The sequence below is a fragment of the Diabrotica virgifera genome, chromosome 6 (genome assembly GCF_917563875.1).
Source record: "Diabrotica virgifera virgifera chromosome 6, PGI_DIABVI_V3a".
NCBI lineage: Eukaryota > Metazoa > Arthropoda > Insecta > Coleoptera > Chrysomelidae > Diabrotica > Diabrotica virgifera.
In genome coordinates, this window is record NC_065448.1 from 4710643 (window position 1) to 4725267 (window position 14625).

At 33.1% G+C, this 14625-nt stretch overlaps 1 protein-coding gene across 2 annotated transcripts in view; it reads right to left on the minus strand.

Moving 5' to 3' along the window:
- LOC114327064 (phospholipase B1, membrane-associated-like) overlaps positions 1-13892 on the minus strand; it is a 49511-nt gene extending 35619 nt beyond the window's left edge. The window contains exon 1 of one of the 2 annotated variants that reach the window (XM_028275571.2): positions 13687-13892. The gene's annotated coding sequence lies outside the window, so the exon portion shown is untranslated. The remainder of the gene's footprint in view (positions 1-13686) is intronic. The other variant, XM_050654236.1, reaches the window with a different exon arrangement.
- Positions 13893-14625: the final 733 nt, after the last annotated feature.

Here is a 14625-nt window from a genome sequence, read left to right on the forward strand (position 1 = left end):
CAATAATGCTTACGGACACCAGAGAAGGGCTGCAAAATTTGGTTGATCGCACTACGCAGTACTGTGAGAGGTATGAAATGCCTCTGAATAAAAAAAATACCAAAAATCATGATTTTCAGGAAGAACAAGATTGAAAACCAAACAATCTACTTTAAAAGAAAAGCTTTAGAGAAAGTACCCAGATACAATTACTTGGGATGTGAGTTAAATGAACAAGGGGACCACACTGAGATGTCTAGAAATGCTTTAAATAAGATGATAGCAATATTATGCAATGGAAAACAGGGAATAGAAATTAGAAATAGAGTATTGAAATGCTACGTATTCTCTGTCCTTTTATATGGAGTTGATGCCTGGGCAATAGGGAACTTGCACTAAACAATTTTTTTGCATAAAATTGTTAATTTATGTTTTAAAATGTTATATTCAAAATATTACGTCTTAACACTGAATAGTGTACGTACAACATCTGATCAAAGTTCCGCGCCTAAAATTTCCGTTTTAAACAACTTCAAAAGCGAGACCTGGGGTCTGACGTCACAGGCCACTCGCTTCGTTTGTCCGTTCGGGGTGGGCTATTCCATTTAATGCAGTTTGCCCATAGATAAATAATATAGTTGAAATATGTTGTTTTACTCTGTGGCAAAAATGATTTTTTCTGTGACAGGCAAAATATTAACATTTTATCTTTGTTAACATGTATCAAAAAGTTCTTTTTTATGAAATTACTTTGTTCGTTTCTTGTGTTGAAGAACAAAGAAGAAACAAGTAACTTAAAAATAAACAAAACTTTTAGTCATAAAAGTAAGAGTAACTAAAAAGTACTGGTGCTACTATAGTATGCGGTCTACAGTCGGTTTCTAATATAGCTTGCGGTCTACCGAGGGATGCGGTGTAAGTATAAGCTGAGATGATAAAGATATTAACTTGTAAAATTACAATATTGATTCTTCTTATTTATGCGTATTATTAACTTTGTCAAGAAGGATTTTGTTGGCTATGTACACGTTCTATCGGTACGTCTGCTAATCTTTTCTCAGAAGGCTTTGAACACAATAATGAAAGGCTCCAGTAGGTACTAATAAACATTACAATAAAATATATTCTTTATTGCAAATTACATCGTAATCTTTTCCAGGATATACGAAATCCTTCGATTAGAGGTAGGTAGATCAAACCCACGGGGTAAACCGTATACTATAATATAATGGTACCAAACTATTGTTATAAACAGTTAAACCATGCTTATTAATAACTCTTACTTATTTGCCTTGACACCTCGCATTTCTCCAATAGAATAGCTTTCACTACTTTTTATAAAAGTTGCCACGATGAAGACATCAATGGTAGGTAAGTTAGTCAGATTGACCTTGTGAAAAACCCTCGTCCGTCATATTATGCGTTTTAAACTCTTTACAAAGTAACACTCAACTTTATCAATTTCAGTTTAAAACTAAGCTGATTGGGAACTACTTATTACAATATATAAGATGAACATAAATAATACCTAGGAATTTTTCATTAAAGACGATTAAAATGTAATATACCCGTGATACCTACCCTAATCGCGTTGTTTCCGCCGGTTGACCGTGGCCGGTGACGTCGAACCAATAGAAGGACGTTCAAGAGCCTCCTAAGATATTTGAATTTTATAGCATTTTCAAAGCGTCGTAATTAGCGTACGGGTTAAAAATATTTGTTTTTTTCGCATGCAAGCGTTTTAAGATCATGTTACCTTATGTTTTTTAATATCATTTTAATATTTAAAAAATTTTGCAAGTTCCCTATTTTGCCAGTTTTGAGATGTGGCGTTATCGAAGAATATGTAAAATATTATACACGAGCGGGACACCCTCAAAAAAGCGCTTAGTTTTCGAGATACTGACCACGGAGGTGTGAATGGCTAATTCATACTTTATATTTTAGAGGGTGCTGAAAACGAAAATAAAGTTTATTTTGAATTTGATGTGGGGGAACATTGTCAAAATCGCAATTTTAACCTAAAAATAAAAAAAAATGAAATCACGTTTTTTTGCGTATACCTCGCTACGACTCTGTTAGATTTTATTATTATTTTTGAAATTTTTCCAGTATATAGCCCTAACATTTCTGAAGACAACGGTACCTGTTTTAAGCTTTTATTCTTATCCTGATAAAGGTTATGAATTTTTCACAGGAAAAGGTGCGGATTTGTGCATTGCAAAGTTTAATCGCAGAAGTTGTGTGACTAAGTTTAAAATTTGGCTTCTTAATTACGTTTATGTTAAAGTAGAGAGCACAAACAAGTTTTCTGGTAAGTTTTAGACCAAAATGTTTTATAGAAAAAAAAAATAGTGCAACTTTTCTATTTGTTGTTAAGCCAAAATTATTGTTTATAATTTTAAAATATTCCTGAGGCCGCTTAAATAGTTTAATTTCAATTCTGTAAAGTACATTAGATAGGTACAGTGTCTTTTTATACAAAAATCATAGTTATTCTTATGTATCGTAATTATTGTGGTTATTATAACGACCGTAAAGTTTTAATTAACAATCCAATTGTTGCTAAACTGTTCATTCAATTGAAATCGACTTCTGGAATTATCTAAAATTTTAGTTGAAAATTAAAGATTTTGTTGGAAAAACCTGGATTTTCCGGGGGAAATTTTTGTCGAAGTAAATCTGGAAAAACACGTCTTTATGCAGAATTTAATTACGGTGAATTTCTATTTGGGTGTTTTTGGTGTAAAGTGAAAATCTTGGGAGTTATAAAGCAAAAATTGAAAAAAACACGATTTTCGGGCGCCATTTTGTTTATAAAAAAAGTAGCACACTATCTGCGGACTTTGCATACCTATATTATTAATATATACAATCATTAGATTTAATTTCAGCAATAAAATTGCTGGTAAATAACTTTTTCTTGTATTTTGCTAATTAGCCCAGAGTAATACGGAAACATTAAGAAAGATGAAAAATAAAAAATACAGTATTTTCGATACTGCAATATGGATTTGAAAGCTGGATACTGAAGCTACACTCATTTGAAATGTGTTGTTACAGAAGGATGCTTAGAATAACATGGACACAGAAGAAAACGAACACGGAATATTGCGATAAATGGGCAAAGGATGCGGAATAATAAACACAGTAAAAATAGAAAAAATGTCTGGGACAAAGAATGAGTGGATAGCGATACGAAACGGTAAGATTGGTGCACAGGGAAAGATAAGAAGTAGGAGTATAGGAAGAAGGAGAGTGTCATGGTCGAAAAATTTAACGGTCTGGTTGAAATGCTGGGAATGACTGGGAAATAGAACTCTTCATAGCAGCGGTAGATAGAGTAAAGATAGTGATGATGATATCCAACCTTCGATTGGTAGACGGCAATTAAAAAAGAAAAAGAATAATATCCAGGGTTATTTTGCGTCATTTTGAGATTTTTAATTTTACTTGCATTGTTTCTATCAACGGGTTATGGTCCGAGTTAAAGTCTTCTTCGGGCTATGCCCTTATGATTTTACGGAATAAATCATGGCTCTTATCAAATAATTCGTTGGAAATCACCGAAAATTAAAAAATAATCTCCCTATTTGATGATTTGCCTTCCAGATCAGAAGCAATTTTCGAAATAAACTTTGGACTTTAAACTGAACACTTCAAACACAAAAGGATCTTTAGACTTTAAATTTACTATTTTTTTGGAAGTGTAAATTAATAAGGAAATATGATATTAATTTATATTATAAAGAGGTAAATATTTCAATCAATAAATACCAGACACCAATAATTAAAAATATTTTTTGTAGCAATATTTTTGTAAAGATTGTGCAAAGTTCAAGGCCACTTTTTATTGAGAGATACAGATGTTTTTATTACCTACTTAAATTTTTTATGTGGCTGTTAACTCATTTAACTATGTTTATATCTAGTGCTTAATCTTTAAAATATTTTTGGGGAAACGCCAAGAAAATCGTATAATAAAACTATTCATTTCAAATTTCAATAATATACCTACTGCTATTCAATATAATACATGAAAAAACGCCAGGAAAGAAGTTTGAGAACAAAAAGACTTGGTGGTGGTCAAATGAAGTACAAGAAAAAATAAAAGAGAAGAGAAAATTATATAAACAGTTGTAAAAAAATAGGTCGGGCATATGTAAATCTTCAAAAGTTTTTGGTCGCCAAAAAGGAAGCGAAAGCAGCAATAGCAAAGCTGAAGCAAAAATGTATACAAATCTACAGTGAGCTCTTCCTTGAACGGACAGTAGTCGTTCCTCATAAAGTGTCCGTTTAGAGGAGGCGTCCGTTGAAGAGAAAAAAATATGTTTTACTTATTTGTTAACTTAAATGTTTTAAAAAAATTAAGGCACTCGTGGGAGTGCCGACAGAAGAGAAAACTTCTTACGAAGCAAGCCCCATCGGGTACACACTCTATCCCTCCTCCAACCATTATAACTTCGGTTGAAATTATACGCAATTTAACCTATAGTATATAAATTACTAACATCTACCGTGTCGATAACGATCGCGAGTTCAATGCTTTTTCCCCATCCAAAAATAAGTGATATACCTACATTATATACGCATTGGGTGCATCCTATACTATTTATATATACATACATACACATAATACATAAACGTACAGAATTTATTTCGGCGAAGCGACGACGGTCACTAATTTAATATTTTTCCCCATCCAGAAAATGCACAAAATCGCTACAGAAGTTTTCACTTCAAAAATACTTTAAACACTAATCACTTATAATGATTAGAGTAGGGACCGTGTGGCCCCTTATGCGCTTGCTTCGCAAGCTTCTTCGGGTACAGACTCTATCCCTCCTCCAACCATTATAACTTCGTTCGAACTTATACATACGCAATTCAACCTATAGTATATAAATTGCTAATATCTCGTCGTAGCGATGACGGTTGCGAATTCAATGCTTTTTCTCGAACCAAAAAAAGTTTTATACCTATGTATAATATACACGCGTTGCGTGCATTCTATACTATTTATTATATACATACACCTAATATGTAGGTATACCACAAACGGGAAAATTTCAAACCAATAAGCCTGTTGTTGCATCCGTACAAAATGCTTGCCAAAATAATTACTAATAGGCTATCAAATAAATTCGATAGTTACAAGCCTATTGACATAGTACCATAGAACACCTACAAACAATAACGACACTTATCGAAAAGTGCAACGAATACAATGAACCTCTTCATTTGGTATTTGTGGATTACAATAAGGCATTCGATTCCATAGAACTCTGGGCCGTATTAGAAGGAATGAATAACGCAAGGATTGATTCTAGATATAGGATACTCCTCAAATACATAATATGTGACAATGCAAGTATGCAAATAAATGTCACAGAAGGTCTAACAACAAGCAGAATAAGAAAGGAGAGCGAAGTTAGAAAAAGGACAAAAACAAAACAAAAATTATGACAAATCAATATATTACAATCGACTTAGATTTTTTTTTTATTTTTTATTATAGGTTATTCACTACATGCAATCAATAAACAAAAAAATTATAAGCATGTTAGTTGTTTGTTCAAAGGGGTGTAAGTATAAATTTGGATTAACTTCCTCCGCCACCTGAATACATATTTAAATATAACCTGCCAAAGCAAGATATTTCTACTATCGTCAGATTAAAAACTCGACACGGGAAATATGAGGCACATCTGCACAAACTAGGAATAATTAATTTATCAGTCTGTTTTTGTGATAATGTTTCGATTAGAGATTTAAACCATATTTTCTTGGAATGCAAAATTAACGAGAGATATATAAATCAATTATATTACAATTTACGACAAACACAAGTTCATTTTCCAATTAGTATAGAATATCTACTAAGTTGTCATAAAATGGAAATATTTAAATTACTCAGAAACTACTTGAAAGAAACAAATATAATCATTTAAGTAAAATACGTATAAATATAACAAAACTAATAAATTGAGGTAAAAATAAAATAAAAATCTGTGGCTAACGGACTCGCATCCAAGCCATTTTTTCACACACTCACTCACTCACTATAAATTTGGATTTGTTATCCAATGATAACAAAGACTCCACTAGCCTCTTAAATTATTGAACTGTGCCCTGAAAGGGTAAGTAATTCACTGCACTGCACTGCACGACACTTCACTTCACTGCTGCTTAGAACCTATGTGGTAGCTCCAGTGGTTTGTGCCTCCTCAGTCTCCGAGTCTGCTCACTATTATCCAGCAGGTTTAGTGCAAGATTATTAGGGTGGTTTTCTAATTTTACCAAATAGCGGCTGCTGTATTCACTCACTGTCTCCTTTACTGTGGCTACTTGAAGATCGTCTCTGATTTCTCTGTTAGGTATAAACCAAGGTGCATTTGTTATCGTCCGTAGTACCTTCGACTGAAAGCGTTCCAATATCTCTATGTTTGAGTTTGTAGCCGTACCCCATAGTTGTACACCATATGTCCATATTGGTTTTAATGCTACTTTATACACCAATAATTTGTTTTTTAAACTTAGCTTTGACTGTCTTCCCAATAGCCAGTAGTATTTGCTGAGTTTTAAGCCAAGTTGTTTTCGTTTGTTAAAAATGTGCTTTCTCCAGGTCAGTCCTTTATCCAAGTGCATCCCTAAATACTTAACGCTGTCAGATTGAGGCAGATCTAGTCCATTTAGTGTAACAGGTGGCACTGTACCTCTGCATTCTTGTTTCTTGTCCAGTCCTGTATTTTCACTAGATGTTGTTGGAGAATTCTTGCGGCTATGACTGGGTCTTTGTGTTTGACCATTATCGCTTTATCATCTGCAAAGGAAGCTGTGATTGTTTGGTTGCTTACTGGAAGATCAGATGTGTACATAAGATAGAGAAGTGGACCAAGAACACTGCCCTGTGGTACCCCTGCCTTTATCAATGTGATTTCTGATGTTGTCTGTCCATACCTTACAGTAAAATATCTTTCTTTTAGGTAGATACCATAATAATGTACAGTGTGTGGGGGAGTGATTTTTTTAATTTAAATAGTAGTCCATTATGCCAAACCTTATCAAAAGCTTGACTCACATCTAAGAAAGCAGTCGTGCAGTAACTTTTTTGCTCAAATGCTTCATTTATTTCGTCCTCTACTCTGTGGATCTGTTCAATTGTGCTATGATCCTTTCTGAATCCGAATTGGTGTTCCGGAATCAGGTGGTTTTCTTCTATTATGGGAGTCAGTCGGGTTATGAGTAGCTTTTCTAGGAGTTTACCAAGAACTGGCAGCAGGCTGATTGGTCTGTATGATGTTACTTCATTTATTGGTTTTCCAGGTTTTGGAATAAGTATAAGCTCGGCAACTTTGCATTGGGCAGGGAAGTGTCCTAATCGTAGCACCGCGTTGAATATTGTTGTTACTAGCACAATCCCTTTTCTTGGGAGTTCTTTAATAAGACGGCCTTTGATCAGATCAAACCCTGGAGCCTTATCTGGATTTAAGTTTCTTCTTATTGTCTCATGTACCTCTTTGACCTTGAAGAATTTTGGAATTTGGGACATTTGATATGGAGCTTCAAGAGTTTCTTTGATTTTAGCTTCTATTTCAGGCGTATTTTGCGATGGAAGAGGTTGAAAGACTTCCTCCAGATATTCTCAGAAGGTATTTGCTTTTTCCTCGTCAGTGCGTGCCCATGTTCGGTCTCTTTTACGAATCGGAGGAATTTGTTCATTTTGTCTTTTTAAGTTCTTAACCGCTTTCCATAACGAATAGTCTGTATCTTCTGTACTTGTCAGATTTTCTAAGTATTCGTTAAATGATGCATTCTTTATATTGTTAATAAGCTCTTTCAATTCTCTAGAAGCTTTGTCATAATTTATCCTGTTTGTCGGGTATCTATTGCGCTGCCAAATCCTTTGGAGTTTTCTTTTTTCAGCTATTTTCTTTTTTATTATTACTGGGCAGTGTTGTTTTTTTTGTGATTTGATATTTCTGGTGTTGCATTTTTCGCAGCAGTGTGGATGATGTTTGTTAATTGATTTACTGCAGTTTCAATTTCTGTTTTTGTTTTTAATGATATTTTTAAGTCAATTTCTGCATTAATTTGGTTTCTATATTGTTCCCAATTGGTATTCTTGTTGAACAGCATTACAGGAAGTTCTTTTTCTATACTTGTGGCACTAACTTGTGCTATTATTGGTGTGTGATCAGAATAAAGGTCTAGATTTGATTCTACATTTAGGTAACCAGCTCCTATGCCTTTAACTATGAAGAAATCAAGTAGGTCTGGTATTTTAGCTGGATCCTTAGGCCAGTACGTTGGAGTATTTGTGGATAGGTAACTCAATTGCAGTTCTTGGATGATGTTATATAGGTTATATAGGTTTTACATTTATTTTAAATTTAAATACTTCTATACAATTTATATATACATACACATAATATACATACGTACCAAATTTATTTCGCTGAAGAGAATGACGGTCGCGATGAGGGTCGCCAAATAAATCCTTTTTCCCCATCTTAAAATATGTTTTACATTTATTTTAAATTAGAATACCTCTACACAATTTATATATACATACACATAATACATAGCATAAGCGATGACGGTCGCGAATTCAATGCTTTTTCCCCTAAAGAAGTTTTCACTTCAATAAGTGCATGTATGTATATATAAAAAGAGATACTAGGTTTAATATTACATAACACAAGTTGTGGATGACCACGCAGCATTGTCTATGAAGATTGAATATTGAACTTTCCGATTTTCTCTCTGCATTCTTCTATCAAAATATTATATTGGTACAAAATAGAATTGTGATCCTATCTTTAGAAGCCTTGCCTCCAATGCCCCTTTCTCCTTTCAGGGTATAAGTTTTCTTGGGTAATGGTCTAAACTCTAAAAAAGAATCCCGTCCCATCTGCGTTAATAACAGGTTTATTCCAACACAACGAAAACCGTCCATGTAACCATCACCATCCTGCGCAGTGAACAAAATAACCCATGGAACACACGATATACAGACACAGAATGCATGGAACGTATTACATATTTTATAGTAACTTGATCGTTACATGATGGTTCTTCGTTGTGTTGAAACAAAACTCAACGCTTTTGCAACTTCTAATGCCTTTTCTTGAATAATTTTACCAGAAACGGGAATATTTTTAGACCGCACTTCACAAAACCAATCGAAAACAATTATTTATAAATCTAATACAGTACCATCGGTTTGCAAAAATTTGCTTTTCGCTTCCAGGTGACCATACTCAGAAAACTGATTGAATAAATCACTTTTATGTTTCAAAATTTCACTGGCTTGAGGTTTTCCAATTCCAAATTTTTCAGCTAACTGTCTAACATTTAACTTATGCTTCTCTCCATAATGAACCACATCGACTTTTTCTTTCAAACTTAAAAAAATCTATTAGACACAAAACTTATTATGAAATTTAATCCAAAAATAATTTTTTTACGGAAACACTCATAAAAATACAAAGACATCTATTGCATGCATATGCTTAATCAGATATTCCGGTTAAAATTCTTAAATCCTTGTTCAAGCAAGCAAGCATAGTGATTTAACCCAGCCTGAGAGACTTGCTCACCCCTAGAGAATGACATTCGGGTGATACAATTCATTGGGGCGAGGAGGATTAACTCCCGTAAGCAGGAATCACTCCACCCCGCTTCAATGCTCCAATCCTTGTTCCAGTTAAATCCTTGTTCCAGTCAAAACACAAATAACAATTTCCTGGTGTCGCATTTCGTTCACCGACCAACAAAAACATTAAATTTTTATTACTTATGTAGTGTTGGTAACCTGAACAGTATCATTTATCATTTCGTAGGCATCTGTATTGATTTGAAATTTGAAATAATAAATGTATTATGTACTGAAGTTTTATATTGTGAAATATTTGGAAAACATTTTAAATTTTTTTCATTTACTGTCCGCATTTACACATAACTTACTGTCCGCGTCCGTTGTTAAGAGTGTTCGTCGAAGGGAGTTAAAGGGTACAGATTCATATATGGCCGAATCATTTTTGTTTTAAAAATCGTCCGTATAGAGGAGGTGTCTGGCAAAGAGAGGTGTCCGTTAAGAGAGAGTTTACTGTATACGACAACCTGATACCCACGGAAGGCGAAACAAAAAATATATCATATAATATAGCCACACAGAGTAAAGAAAGAAAAAGATTTAAATCAGGTTAGTTATATTCGAGATGAAAATAATAAAATATTCCCGAAAAGGATGTCAAAAAGATAATGAAAGAGTACTTTGACAGTCTATTACATGAATATTTTGATAGAAAATCAGTTGAGTGACAGAGACAGTAACAGCATATAACCATCACAATAACAAACGAAGAAGTGGTTCAAGCATTTCAAAAATAAAGAAAGGAATAGCAGTTGGACTAGATGATAATCCTGAGGAAATGTCAAGAGCATTTAGGAGAGACAGAAACAAGTTGGCAAGAAACAGGTTTATTTAATAGAATTATGGCAGTTGGACAAATTCCAGACGAATGAAGAAGCAGTACATTAATTACAAACACAAGGGAGATAATATAAGTCAGACAGGGGAGTAATTGACAGACGGATACGTAAAGAGACCGAAATATCCAATAATCAGTTTGGTTTCATGCAAGGCAGATTAACAACAGATGTAATTTTCATTTTAAGGCAGTTAATGGAAAAATGCAGAAATAAAGAACGCAAATGTTCACACGATATTCATTGATCTTGATAAAGAATATGGTATAGTTCCTCGAGAGAATATGTGGTTAGAACTCAAAAAGAAAGAAGTCCCCGTTGAATATATAAAGATTGTGAAGTTCATTGTATAACGGAGTAACAACTATTGTTATTCCATGTAGTGGTATAACATTCCATGGTGATTAACACATTGCGTGCCACACTTTAATCGGGATACTACTCTCAGGGGCCACTGATATACACGGCCATGAAAGTTAGTCATACGTGTATATCAAAAATGAGCGACGTGGCCCCTGGCGAAATATCTGTGTCTCTCATATATGAGCGACGGGGCATTACGCCAGGGTAATAAGGCAAAAATATACCCTGTTCGTGACACTTCAGCAGCCAGGGTACTGAAGCGTTTTTTCGACAGGTAATGCCTATAGCAACAAATTGTAACTATTTCCTGCGTAGGATCTGGCGGCCATTTTTATTTATAAACAATTAACTGTCAAAAAATGGCATTTTTCCCTTTTTTTTCAAATCAACGGAAAACAGTAAAACTTATGATTTTTTTAGTACAATATCTTCGAGATTATGGAAAAAGCTTTAAAATGGCGTATAACAAAATTTTATATACTCATTTATTGTTAATGTAGTTGCGAAAAAAGGCCGGAATTGCAAAAAAAATTATTTTCGCAATAACTGTTGTAAAAATTAGTGTACATGTTTGAAATTTTTGTCAATTGAAGGTTATTTGGTGCTTAATATGTGATAAAAATTTTAAAGCGAGTCATTCAATTGTTTAAATTTTATTCGAATTGTTTATCTCAGAGAGCATTTTTTTTGCAATAACATAAGTCAGAAAAAAATGACGTTAGAACGATTCCACGGTTGTCAAATAGAAGAGCATGAGCTATATTTTCAACTTGGTTTAAAAAAAGCAAATAAAAAATGCATTCATTAGTAATAAATAATTATGAAAAAGTATCGTAAATCTTTCCTTATAAACTTTTTGAATAACTTTTTCCAAAAAAATTAACTTTTCTACCCTGTTTTAAGTGCACACCTACCAAGTAATGTTATTTATATCATAATTGATACAAAATTGTAATAAATATATATAATTTCTTATATAACAAAATAAAAAGTTTATAAGGAAAGATTTACGATACTTTTTCATAATTATTTACTACTAATAAATGCATTTTTTATTCGCTTTTTTTAAACCAAGTTGAAAATATAACTCATGCTCTTTAATTTGACAAATGTGGAATGGTTCTAACGTTATTTTTTTCTGACTTATGTTATTGCAAAAAAAATGCTCTCTGGGATAAACAATTTGAATAAAATTTAAACAATTGAATGAATCGCTTTGAAATTTTTATCACATATTAAGAACCAAAGAACCCTTATATGACACAAATTTCAAAGCTGTAAACTAATTTTTACAATAGATATTGCGAAATTAATTTTTTTGCAATTCCGGCTTTTTTTTTGCAATTATATTAACAATAAATGAGTATATCAAACTTTGTAATACGTCATTTTAAAGCTTTTTCCATAATCTCAAAGACATTTGTTCTAAAAAAACCATAACTTTCACTGTTTTCCATTAATTTGAAAAAAAAAAGGGAAAAATGCCATTTTTTGACACTTAATTGTTTATAAATAAAAATGGCCGCCAGAACCTACGCAGGAAATAGTTAGAATTTGCTCTTATAGGTATTACCTGTCGAAAAAACGCTTCAGTACCCTGGCTGCTCGAGTGTCATGGAAAAAACCTTATTACCCTGGACTACATGCAATGTGTTAATATGATGTTAGTAAGAAATAGTGAAAGCAACTTTAAATAAAAACTGGAACAATACATAAAAGCTCTTGAGGAAAAAGGTTTAAAGCTTAGTAGACAAAACCAAAGTATTTGGAATGTTCATTTAAAGCTAGAGTTACTACAAATAAAATGATATATTTGATTAGTGAAATGATTATGAAAAGTAATGGGGAAATAGGTGGAGATGCATGCACTAGAATTAGGGTTGGATGAACGAAGTGGAAGGAAGCAAGAGGTGTGCTGTGTGACTGACTAGTTCTAATGAAGCTGTGAAGCAATGAAAATTATATAAAATAGCCATAACACCGGAAATAAAGTACGGAAATGAATTATGGGGTAGTTAAAAAGAAAAAGGAACAACGAATGCATGTGGCGGAAGTGAAAATGCTTAGATGGACGAGTGGAGTGACAAAAAAGGATGAAATTAAGAATGAGTATTTAAAAAAATATATAAGAAAGCATAGGTAGTTAAATTAAGATTTAGGTTAAGGTTATATCATATTCAACGTCGAGCCAATAATCACACAACATGAAAAATTGCTGTTCTGCAGGTTCCTGGAAGGAGTCAGAGAGGAAAAAGTTGGACACAAATTTGGAGAATGTTAAAAAAGCAATATCATCGTACCGAAGACAAAGTAACAACCCCCAAAAGGGATAAGAAGTAGAAGTCAAAAGAAATTTTATAACTTTTGAATGAAAGAATGCTTAATTCCAAAAATTTCACCAAAATGGATAAACAGGAAAATTATAAAAAAATAATGAAAGCAAACGAATAGTGATTAATCAATCAGTACAAGCAGGTTGAAGAGCTGGAAAGAAAATATGACTATTTGAATATGTATACCTATAAGGAAATTTAACAAATAACAGGAATAAATAGGGTGAAAAACAAGTCTGATGGAAGATGCAAATGAAAGAAAAACCATGAATATAGAATAAATCGTTAAAGTTGGACGGGATATATGTATATATGACGGGAATAAAGTCAAGGGATTCACTTGTGTTAACATTTCGCTATAGCAAAAATTACATTATTATTATTATCATTAAGGCTTTTCCTTCCTGAAGAAGGAATCCATAGAAGATGGTAAATGTGATGCTTTTCGTAAAATATTAATTATTAAGGATATCGTAAATTTATTTTTGATTTATTATTGCAGGATAAAAGTACTTACTTGTTTAATTCTTTTAATAATTAGAGGATTTTGCTCAAAAATACATTTAAACCACAGACATGCAAACTGCCAGCAATAAAACGTTTAATTACTTTTAATTTATTTAAACAGGCTAAACAAACACCTCCTAAAATATGTAAGGAACTCAGACTGTATCATTTTATCAAAACAACTTGATTTTTAAATAGGGGATCGTGACAAGGTCAATTGATGGTGTCCTCTTCCTGGTGGATATGAAGATTTTGTTGATTATGATCAAACTGCGCGGGTTTTTTTGCTTTGCGAATTAGCTAAAACCTGAAATACTACTTTAAAATGGTGCATATTATTAGTACCTACAAATATATACACGGTGATAATTTGAAAACAAACTTCAACTGGTTTATTTTATTTAGCGTATCACAGTTGAGTTTTTGTGTATAAGCAGAGAGGACAATAAGGAGTAAATCTTCTTCTTGCAGTACCGTCTCCTATAGGAGGTTGGCTACCATCACAGCAATCTTAACTTTGTTGGCTGCAGCACTGAACAACTGTATTGAACTGCATCCATACCACTCCATTAAATTTTGCAACCAGGAAATCCTCCTACGTCCCACATTTCTCTTTCCCGAAATTTTTCTTTGGATTATGAGTCTTAGCAGAGTACTTTTCTCCTCTAATTATGTGGCCTAGACATTCCAGTTTTTTCGTTTGTTTGGTTTTTATCACTTCACATTCCTTTCCCATCTTCAGCAAAGCATCTTGATTTGTTACTCTTTCTGTCCATGGTATTTTCCACATTCTCCTGTAGCACCACATCTCTAATGCCTCAATGTTTTTGATGTTTATCTTTTTCAGTGTCCAAGCTTCCATGCCGTACAGCACAACGGAGAAAACATAGCACCTTAACATTCTCGTTCTTAAGTTTATATTTATGTCCCGGCTGCATAGGAACTTTTT